Below are 10,973 nucleotides of genomic sequence, written 5' to 3'. Positions count from 1 at the left end.
TGCTGTGCATGTGTATAGCAGGCCGTGTTAACCTGGGTTGACTACAGAGACAAATTCATTGACACTCATATATGTGTAAGACAGAGCTTTATATCAAGAAGTAATTGGATATCAAGAAAACATCCCAGCCCAGTCCAAATCAAATCCATAAGTCTGATATTAGTTCATAAATCCCTCTTCAGACTCATGCAGCTACATGCAATGATGGACAATGCAGGAAGATCACTAGCCGGTGGGTGAAAAGTCTTGTGGATCCAGTGGCGGTGGAAACATCTCAGTACTGGTGCAGGTCTCCATGTGGCTCCTGCAGCTCTCTGAGTGTGGTTACTCAGCAGGAAGGTGAAGCAGAGCGAGAGAGGAAATTCCCAGAACCCTAATGAGAAGGTCATGCCCACAAGGAGGGATCATCAGGCTGTCACCTGACTGACGGGCTAGACTCCACCTCTTCAGTCTTAATACCCTCAAGTGACGTGAGGTGACATAACTCCCATACAGGCCATTCATAACCCAGCACGTTACAGCCCTCCAGGCCTCTGCCCCAGAAAGGCTTCACTGGAGAACGTTCTGGAAAACTTCTTCCTTAAAGATGATTAAACAAAAAGCAAAAACCCAAACTCATTGCATCAAATCATTTCAGACTCAGAGTGACAGATTATAGCCAGGAAGGCTTCACGAAGCAGGTGTGCTCTGTAACCCTTGAGGTTGCGAGGGGCTGGAACTGACTTCACCGTAAATTACCATACTAACGTTTTATAGATTCTAGCACATAAGACTCTTGTGTGTAAATACCTCATGAATAAGATTGTAATGTATAAGAATCCATAAGACTGGGGATATGTAAGTCACCTGGAGATTTTGTTAAACTGAAATTCTGATTCAGGCTTGCTATAAATCAGTCAACTCGATGGCAGTGAATTTGATTTGTTTTGAGATTCTGTATATCTGGGGAAGAAATAAATGTAAACTCTCAGCCGGGTCTGAACTAGAACTAACTGTTGTAAATCCCAGGTCCCAAGCTGACCCACTGAGTTACAAGCTTTTCGAATGGGCTCCAATAATCTGTTTTTCATCTGGCCAGGCAGGTGATTCTGGTGCTTACTGAAGTCAGGGTGAGAACCGCTCTTTTCTCGTTGAAATCATGTAAGCCAAGGCAAGCCAAACACTGCCATCAAGTTGATTCTGACTGCTAGCGAGCAGAAGGGACAAAGTCAAGCTGTCCCTTGGGGTTTCTGAGGCTATAATCCTTGCAGAGGCAGATGGCCACACCTTTCTCGGGAAGAGCAGCTGGGCTGGTGGCTTTGACTGCTACCCTTCTGGTTTCAGCTGCGTGCTTGAAGCATTGCACTACCAGGGCTCCTGGAAATCACCTGTAAGAATGAGAAGGCATTTGGAAAATACAGGTGACTGCTCCTGCACTGAGCAATTCCGATTTCATACTTTTGGGGTACAACTTTGATTTGGGAGTTCAAAAATATTCCCCAGTTAGTTTAAAGTGCAACCATGTTAAAGCCAATCAGTTGAGCACAGCCATTTAACTCCCTCACCGATCTGGTTACAGGCTTGGTTTCCCTCTGGTAGACTGCTGGTGCTCTGTCCCGTGCAACAGACACTGTGATTTGATTGATCTGGTATATGACCCGGGAGTTTAAATTTCTAAAACCCAAACCCAAACAGGTGGTTCTAATGTACAAACAAGCTTGAGAAACACTAGATTAAACACTGGGAGAAAGCTGAAGACTATCTACTCCCGCAAAAAGATGGTCTCAGAAATGCACGGGGGCAGTTCTGCACTGTCCTGTGGGGTCTCTATGAGTCAGCATCGACTTGGTGGCAGCTTAGCAAGTGAGAACACTGAATATGAACACTAGAATATGAACTATTTATACAGCTGATGCTAAATTAATGGTCTTTATATAGAAAATACAGGCTGTTTAGATACGAGTATAACTAAAATCAGATTTAGCTGCCAGCTACAACTTCTAAGCTAAATAGAAAGGTTCTTGGTTTTTAAAGGTGATCCATAGCCCGAGGTATGGTACAAAAAGCCCCACTACTCAGACTTGGAAAAGCACCAAAATCCCTCAGGAGCTTTTAAAACTTCTAATGTCTAGGCCTCACTCTAGACCAATTAAATCAGAACTTCTGGGTGTAACTAAGGTCTCAGGAAGGTTTAAATTAAATCAGAACATCTCAGGGTAATCAAGGGTTCCTATATTATTTAAACCTCCCCAGAAGATATCAAAGAGTATCGGGGTCTGACAACCATGGGTTGGAATATAGTTTTACTTCAGGTGAGGAGATGAGCTCCTCCCAGCATTCTTAGAGGCCATGGAGGAGCAGGACCTACCTTGAATACTCATTGGAGGAATAGCAAATTCACCAGTAAGGGCAGTCTTTGACAGCCAATATCACAGACCGTGATGTGGTGACACCGTTTCTAATGTATTTTATTCTTATTGAGAATAGCTTGGGATTTCATAGCTATATTTCCTCTCTGCAAGTCTCCCACCGATTCTCTAATACATTATTACTAAAAGTAAACATTGAAGACTAATTAAAACTGTTGCAATAGTGTGCATGAGTAGAGTAGTTCTCATCCTGGAGGGATTTTTTCCCTCCCCACAAAAGGGATATTTGGCAATAGAAACAGACATTCTCCTTGGCACATCTATGAGGTGTGACAGTGTTTATAAGAGGGGGCTTCGTGCTCGCTTCAGCAGCACATATACTAAAATTGGAACGATACAGAGAAGATTAGCATGGCCCCTGCACAAGGATGACACGCAAATTCGTGAAGCGTTCCATATTTAAAAAAAAAAAAAAGAGGGGGCTTCAAAAACCTCATGGACATTCAATCCTTCCAAGAAGTAGCATATGATCAAGAACCAATGGTACTGAAGGAAGAAGTCAACTCTACCCTTAAGGCATTGGCCCAAAACAAGGCTGCAAGCATTGATGGAATGCCACTCCAAATGCTTCAACAAGCTGATGAAGCCCTGGGAGTACTCACTTACCTATGCCAAGGAATTCAGAGGACAGGTACATAGCCAACTGACTGGAAGAGATCCAGATTCTTACCTATTCCAAAGAAAGGTGATCCAATAGAATTCAGAAGTTTTAGAACATTAATATTGAATGGAAGTAAAATTTTGCTGAAGACCATTCAACACAGGTTGCAGCAGTACGTTACATGAGAGCTATCCGAGGCAGGCCAGATTCAGAGGAGGATGTGGAACAAGGGATATCACTTCTGATATCAGATGGATCCTGGCTGAAAGCAGAGAATACCAGAAAAGCATTTACTTATGTTTTGTTGACTATGTAAAGGCATTTGATTTTGTGGATTGTGACAAGTGATGCATTGTGCTGAGAAGAAGGGAAACTCGAACACTTCATTGTGCTCATACAAAACTTGTACACAGATGAGAGGACAATTATTTGAAGTGAAAGAGGGAATAGAATAGTCCATGATTTAAAATCAAGACAAGCGTTTACTATTATTGAATTCTCTCACCATTATGCTGAAAAACATCAGAGAAGCTAGAACTCTATGAGGAAGCATGTTGCCTCAGGATTGGAGGCCTTGGGCTTATTAACAACCTGCAATATGCAGATGAAACAAACTTGCTTGCTGAACGTGAGGAGGACTTGAAGTACTTGCCGATGAAGATCAACCATTACAGCCTTCAGTATGGATTACAACTCGGTGTAAAGAAAACCGAAATCCTCACCACTGGGTCAATAGGAAAGATTATGAGAAATAGAGAAAAGGCTGAAGTCAAGGATTTTCTTTTGCTTGGATCCACAATCAAGGCTCATGAAAGCAACATTCAAGATATCAAAGGAAACATTGTATTGTGTAAATCTGCTGCACAATATCTCTTTAAAGTGTCAAAGAACAAGGATGCTAATTTTAGGGCCTGACCCCATGTACATATGTAAATATATTTTTATATGATGATGGGGAAATATGTACATATATTTATAGGTTTAATATTAAGGTAGCAGTTGGACAATGGGCCTCTACTCAAGTACTCCCTCAGTGCAAGAACACTTTGTTCTAATAATCCAACATTCCATGATGCTCACCTACCCAACAGGATTGCTGAAGACAAAATGGGTGCATAAGCAAATGTGGTGAAGAAAGCTGATGGTTCCCAGCTATCAAAAGATATAGCATCTGGGGTCTTAAAGGCTTGAACATAAACAAGCAGCCATCTAGCTGAGAAGCAACAAAGCCCACATGGAAGAAGCACACCAGCCTGTGTGATCACAAGGTGTCATTAGGATGAGGTATCAGGCATCAAAGGCCCAGAACAAAAATTCATATTGTGAATGAGGGGGAGTGTGGAGTAGAGACCCAAAGCCCATCTGTAGGCAATTGGATATCCCCTTATAAAAGGGTTGTGTGGAGGAGATGAGCCAGTCAGGGTACAGTATAGAACCTGTGAAACATACAACTTTCCACTAGTTCTTTAATGCTACCCCTCCTCAACTATCATGACCCCAATTCTACCTTACAAACCTGGCTAGACCAGAGCATGTATTCGGGTAAAGAAAAACCCAGGGAACCCAGGACAGATAAACCCATCAGGACCAATAATGTGAGTAGCCATACAGGAAGGGAAGGGTAAGGTGGGGGGAGAAAGGAGGAACTGATCACAATGATCTACATATAATCCCCTCCCAGGGGGATGGACAACAGAAAAGTGGATGAAGGGGGACACCAGTCAGTGTTAAGACATGAAAAAATGATCATTTTAAATGATCAAGGGTTCATTTAGGCGGGTGGACTGAGGAGCTGATACCAAGGGCTCAAGTAGAAAGAAAATGATGATGGCAACAAATGTACAAATATGCTTGACACAAATGGATGGAAATATGGATTTTGCTAAGAGTTGTACAAACTTCCAATAAAATGATTAAAAATAAGAATAAAATATAAAAGTAAAGTGCACCTGACCCAAGCCATGGGTATTCCAATCGTCGCATATGCAGGAGAACGTTGGACTTTGAATAAGGGAAGCTGAAGAAAGCTCATGTCTGAATTGTGGTGCTGGTGAAAACTATGGGCAGTAGCATGGACTGCCAGAAGAACAAACCACTCTGTCTTGGACGAGAGGTATGCCCCGAGTCTGCTCCTTAGAAGCCAGGGAGGTGAGACTTGTCTCACCCCCTTTAGACATGCTCTCAGGAGGGACCAGTCTCGGGAGTCATCACGTTTGGCAGAGTGGGAGCGCTGCCTGAAAGAGGAAGAACCTGCACAAGACGGCTCGACACGTTGGCTGCAACAATGAGCTGAAAGAGAAGAACACTTGCGAGGGCCAGGCAGGACCAGGAAGCCTTTGTTCTGCTGCAGGTACGGTCCTTCTGGGTAGGAATCGACTCTGTGGCCCCAACAGCAACAGCAGCACATGTAGGTGAATGATGGACATGTTTCAACGAAGACCAATGAAGAACTGACAAATTTACATGATGGTGCTGGCGACGGGTATTGAAAGGACAATGGAGTGCTAAGAGAAACAAGCATCCATCTGGGAGGAGGTACAGCTAGACTGCTCCTTGGAAACGAGGATGGCAAGGAGCCTCTGTCTCCTGTACTTTGGAGAGGCTAAACCCTGGGAAAGGACACCATGCTTGGTGAAGCGGAAGGGAAGCCCCAAAGGAAGACGTTCTACAAGATGATTGACTGCGGGCCAGCAACACGAGGCTCTAAGTCAGCAACCCTTGTGAGGGTGGCACAGGACCAGCAGTGTTGTACACAGGGGCTGCTATGAGTCAGATCCAGCAACGGCTAAGAACAGAACTCCATCCATTTCCTCCTTCAGCCCCGTTTGTGCTTTCAGATTTCTGTCAGTCTAGCACAAGGTCATTTCATAGGTGTCAGTTAATACGTCACATCCTGAAGGCATATTTTCTTCTCTAAGACCCCCATGCCAGAAGTTGTGTTCCTCCTTCCCATTCTCCCTATTGCCTGTGCACATTTCTATGGTAGTACTTGCATAGAGACATACTTGTTTGAATGTGCATCTGACCACTCCAATAAATTCTATTGCTTGCAAAGAGGAGCTTTAGCCCAGTAGCCCAGGAGAAAGCAAAATCCTCAACACACTGTGGGTTCAAAGGGTTTTGTTAGATTAGTGACCAGACTGTGATCTATTTGCATCCACAGTTACTCCTCATGAACTCTCAGGCAAACGACCATTTTGTTTTCGTTCTTAGGTAAGCAACTTGTTCAAGACACGTATGTCTTGCTGAAATCATATCAAAACAGGCTTGTTCCTTCCCTGCTAAATGGCCACTTGTTTAACCTAGAGCCTCGAAGACCCCAGATGCTAAGGGATGATGTATCCAGGGTGTAGGATAGCACTGATGAAACACATAACTATCCTCTAGTTCTTTAATAGTTCCTGCCCTCACTACTATGGCTTTAGTTTTATCTCACTAACCATGCTCGACCTTCATATGTTCATTTGTATAATTAAGATCGCTCGATGCACGAAATCCTGGATGGCTAAACCCCTCAGAAACAGTAATGGGAGTAATGATTCCCTGAGGGTACAGGAAGAGAGGGGTTGGGGAGGGGGAACTGATAGAAATGATGACTGCATAACCTTACTTACTTGAGGGGAATGAATAACAGAATGACAGATGAACCGATACATTGGAAGGTGAAGACACAGCAATAATAATAATATAGAATATATTAAGGGTTCATGGCGGTGGTGGGGTGGGGGAGGGAGGAGATAAAACGGAGCTGGTACTAAAGAGTTTAAGCAGAAAGAAAATGTTTTGAAAATGATGGTGGCAGTAATTGTACAACCATGCTTATCTAATTGAACTGTGGATTGTTATTGGTAAGCACTCCTAATGATTTCAAAAGCAGGTCTGAAAGCTAGTCAACCACAACAGTCCACATCTGTCAGTACCCCTTCTTGTGCTTCTTACTTATTTTCAGCTCTTAATTTCAGAGATCAAAATCATTGAGCACACATAATCAATTCAGTGTCTGCTCCCCTGCCTAAAATACTTCAAAGAGCCAGCAAGAATGGATTAGGAATAAGCCCTGAAATATGAATGTAGGATTTGGGGGCTTATTGTTTTTATTTTATTTTATTTATAGTGTTCATGGATATATAGTTTGGCTATTTTTAAATGTCTTTGTGAGGGGAACTGTAGGCCTTTTTGCTATATCTTTGTGAGGTTGGAACTGTAGGCCTTTTTGCTATATCTGCCAAAGTTCCAATTTCAGGTACTTGTAAAATATTACAAAAAAAATTCATTTGTGCCTATTATTTTGATTAAAGGAAATGGAGAGAAAAAGAAAGTGAGCCCTTTCAGAAAGGACTGCAGAAAGTATGTCATTAACATTTTTCTACCGCCAAATTTAGTCATCAACTTAATTGCTGAGATTTAATTGTTCTCATGAGGCTTTCACGGTGACTGCTTCATTGACCATCTTGTTCTCCAAAGAAATTATATGTGCAGCCTCTGAAATTCTATCTTATTTCTTGGGGAAATCAGCATTTTTGTGATAGAGGAAGCAAATGTAGTTAGTGCACAATATGTATTTGTCAGAGTTGAATATGTATTTGTCAGAGTTGTGGTGCGTAGTCCTTGTCATCTAAGAATACTTTGGTTTCCACCTGTACCTGACAGCCGAGGCTCTCAGTGTGCTGTTTAAGGCATATCCGAGTCAGCAGCTGCTCACGAAACCTCTAATAAAACCCTCTTTCCCTTCACTTATAGTTAACAAAAATAGCAAGGCCATTGAAATGTAGACTGAAGTAAAACAAGACTACACACTCTGCGTCTGAGTCACTAAGGGTTTTTCGTCCTCCTGTGACGAATCTCAGTTGCTGATGTGCTTCTTGTGCATTCTTGGGGGTGCTTCCTGTGCTCTCCACATAATTTTGTGTTGAGGAGGAGGGAAGAATGGGGTTTTGTATTTTGGAGCTGAGAGTCAGGATTCCTATATGTGTACCTTAACATTGCCTTTGATTTGTACTGTACAATTAACGTCTACATAGAAATTCTATTCTCTTTACTCCCCATAAATCATCACCGGATACAGGTTAATTCTAAGTTTTTAAAAAAGAACCCAAAACCTTAAGTCTTATTTCATCTCACTCCACCCACCACAGCTATATTTGTGTGTATGTAAGAGATACATACATACACTCACACACACACACACACACATTGTTACTGAGGCAAAGTGTAATGGTGCTAGAAGCCACTAATTGTAATGTGATAGATGTTCTAGGAAGAAAAATGTAAGAAGTACTTCAAAGTTATGTATAAATATACACACACCTATGCATTTGGAAGTGTGCTTTCTACATAGAGAACAATGATAAATACAGAACTTAGTTGGAAATGGCATTTTTCAACATGTGTTTGTGTATGGAAAAGGCATACTGACAGGAGGCAAAACATGAATACCCATCTCCCTCCCCCCAACCCAACCCCCACCCTCCTAACAAGTCAATACAGACTCATAGTGACCCTGTCATTCAGAGAAGACATGCCCTTGAAGACTGTAACTGTTGGTGTGAATAGAGAGGCTCCTCTTCCTTGTGCAGAGCGGATGGGAGCTTCAAACTGGTAACCTTGTGGTCAGCAGCCCAGTGCAACCCCTGCTCCACCAGGGCTCCTCACACGAAGTTAAGTAGGTCAGTTGTCAGTGTCTATAGATTAACGTGTTGAGCTCGAATATGTAGAATATGTCTTATTTCTATAAATCTTTAGATTCTGGGTTTTTGTTTGGTTTTGAAACACCAATGTGCATATCCATCCAACGTTTCCTCTTATGAAGAGAAACTAGAATTCTGTCCTTGATGGTCCTCCCAGATGTGGTCCGATCTTATCTGAAACTTGAGTTTCATTGTGGGCGAAACATCTACTAGAGCCACGGTTGCTACGTGCACAATTCAATGATAGTGATTAGACTCTTCATGGGGAGCTTTATCCCAAGCTTTTTTTTTTCCTAATGATTTTGTCTAAATGTAAACTCAGTGCTCCAGTAAGCAAAGACTCTTGTTATCCACACCCTGGTAATGACTCGCCAACTTTGGTTCTATATGTTTTGTTTAGTTCATCTAAGTGAAGTGATAAAGTTCGTCTTTTTGTGGCTCATTTACTCAGCACGCTTTTTCCAAGGTCTTTCCATGTTGTGGAAGCATCAGAATATGTGTGTGTGTGTGTGCGCGCGCGCACGCACGCGCATGCGTAAATAATTTGAAGTACACATTTATTCTGGTCCTAGATGAAAAGGAATGGGAGTGACCATTAAGAAGCAATGTCACCACTGAATACTTTGCTGTGACTGTGGCAGTCCTGAATTTGAATTTCAAGAAAGAAAACAAATGCATTCCCAAACACTAGACCACGGGCCCAAAAGAAAGAAGGCGGGTTTAACTGGCACCCTCCCTCCGAAGCCCACTCTTCTCCGTCAGCACCCCAGAGAGGAGCTCCTTCCGCTGCGCGGGGTAAGCAGAGGGCAGACACGCTGCCCGGTGACGTCACAGGGCGGTGGCCTGTAGAACCAGACTTCCGACGCCGGCCTCCAGCTCCCTTCTCGCACCGCTCATCCTCATCCTCGTCCTCAGCAGCCTCTACATCGGGCTCCTCCCGTGCTGCCAACCAGGCTGGTCCTTCACCAGCCCGGTGGGCAGGAGCAGGCGTGGCAGCAAGTCAGGCTCTCCAGGAGTCGTCGAGCACGCCGGAGGGACGGCTTGCCAAAGCTGCAGCTGGGCCTTCTCAACGTCCTGGTCCGGAGGTTCTTGTTTCGGTGGAAGACGCTGGGCGTTGCCTTCACTTTCCTGTCCCTCGTGTCCACTTTGTGGCCACCCAGCGCGGTGGGCATGTTCCCACACCCTCGAGCCAGGTCCCTAGGCCAGTTAGACGCGTTCTCGTAAGTAACCCTTGAGAGCCGTCAAACATGTCAATGGCGCGCTGGGCTAGGACCTAAGAACCATTTCTCAGCCTCTCCAATGTTCCCTGACCAGCCGTCTCCCACACGTTGAAGTGCATCGGTCCTCTGTTCGTGGGGGACACAAGGGGATGGACCTCAACGCCGAAGGGGACGACACACTTCTCACATTCTCTAGTCAGATGACGCTTCGCCAATGTCATGTTTCCAGTAGCACCACCACCCAGCAGTACCAGTTTGCAGTGGACTCGGGCTTCCCTTTGGGCGGCCACGGTGATGGACCTTCCAGAAGCGTCCCTGGGCGGGGTGTGACTGAGGGCTCTCACACGATTTTCCTTTGTAGCGGAGTCTATTCTGATATATGCATATACCACATTTCGTTCATTCATTCATCCAGTGATTGATGTTTAGGTTTCCACCCCCACCCCACCTACCTTGTGGCTGTTGTAAAAACATGTTGCAATTAATTTACAGGATTTTTGAACATAGAAATTGGCGCCTTGCTCTTTTTCATTTGCATTTTCCCATTCTCTACAGTGATGATCCCTTGAAACATTAGTGACTATATTGTTGTATTGACACATAGGAACTGCATCTAGTTCAAGGCAACAGAATGGAGTCTAGTAAGTTTAAGCAGTACGGGATTTATTTTAAAAAAGTAGAAAGATAATAAAAACTTAGAAAAGTCTAAGGGAATAGATTGGAGGGCTATCTTTTACTAATAATCCTAATAATCACACGGTAATCCGCTATGGGTAACAGTAGAACCTCAGTTGCTTAGCTGAGCTGATGCTGTTTGGGGACCAAGCCAAGCACCAGACAACTTTTTCGAGGAGAGGAAAACTTCCACAATCACCGACAACCTCAGACACACACTGTCTCTGCCGCTCCGTGTCTGGTGCCGGGGCTCCTTCTTCACATAAGTCGCGTCCGCTTTAAAGTGTCATAGAAGTGCATCTAATTCATGGAAAATGCCAGATGCACAAGGAGGGAGTCATTGGCTTTAGGATTTCCACCTTTGCAAGTTAAAAGTAACAAT

General features: G+C 43.7%; 1 non-coding gene across 1 annotated transcript; it reads left to right on the top strand.

The window, feature by feature from the left end:
* The first annotated feature begins 2,704 nt into the window (after positions 1-2,704).
* LOC115871271 lies at positions 2,705-2,811 on the top strand. The gene has a single exon (XR_004047201.1). It is a non-coding gene; the product is annotated as a U6 spliceosomal RNA (small nuclear RNA).
* The last annotated feature ends 8,162 nt before the right edge of the window (positions 2,812-10,973 follow it).

This window comes from Echinops telfairi, unplaced genomic scaffold (assembly GCF_000313985.2).
Source record: "Echinops telfairi isolate 266 unplaced genomic scaffold, ASM31398v2 ScPeMD7_4225;HRSCAF=4972, whole genome shotgun sequence".
Classification (NCBI taxonomy): domain Eukaryota; kingdom Metazoa; phylum Chordata; class Mammalia; order Afrosoricida; family Tenrecidae; genus Echinops; species Echinops telfairi.
This window is presented reverse-complemented; position numbering and strand designations above follow the sequence as displayed.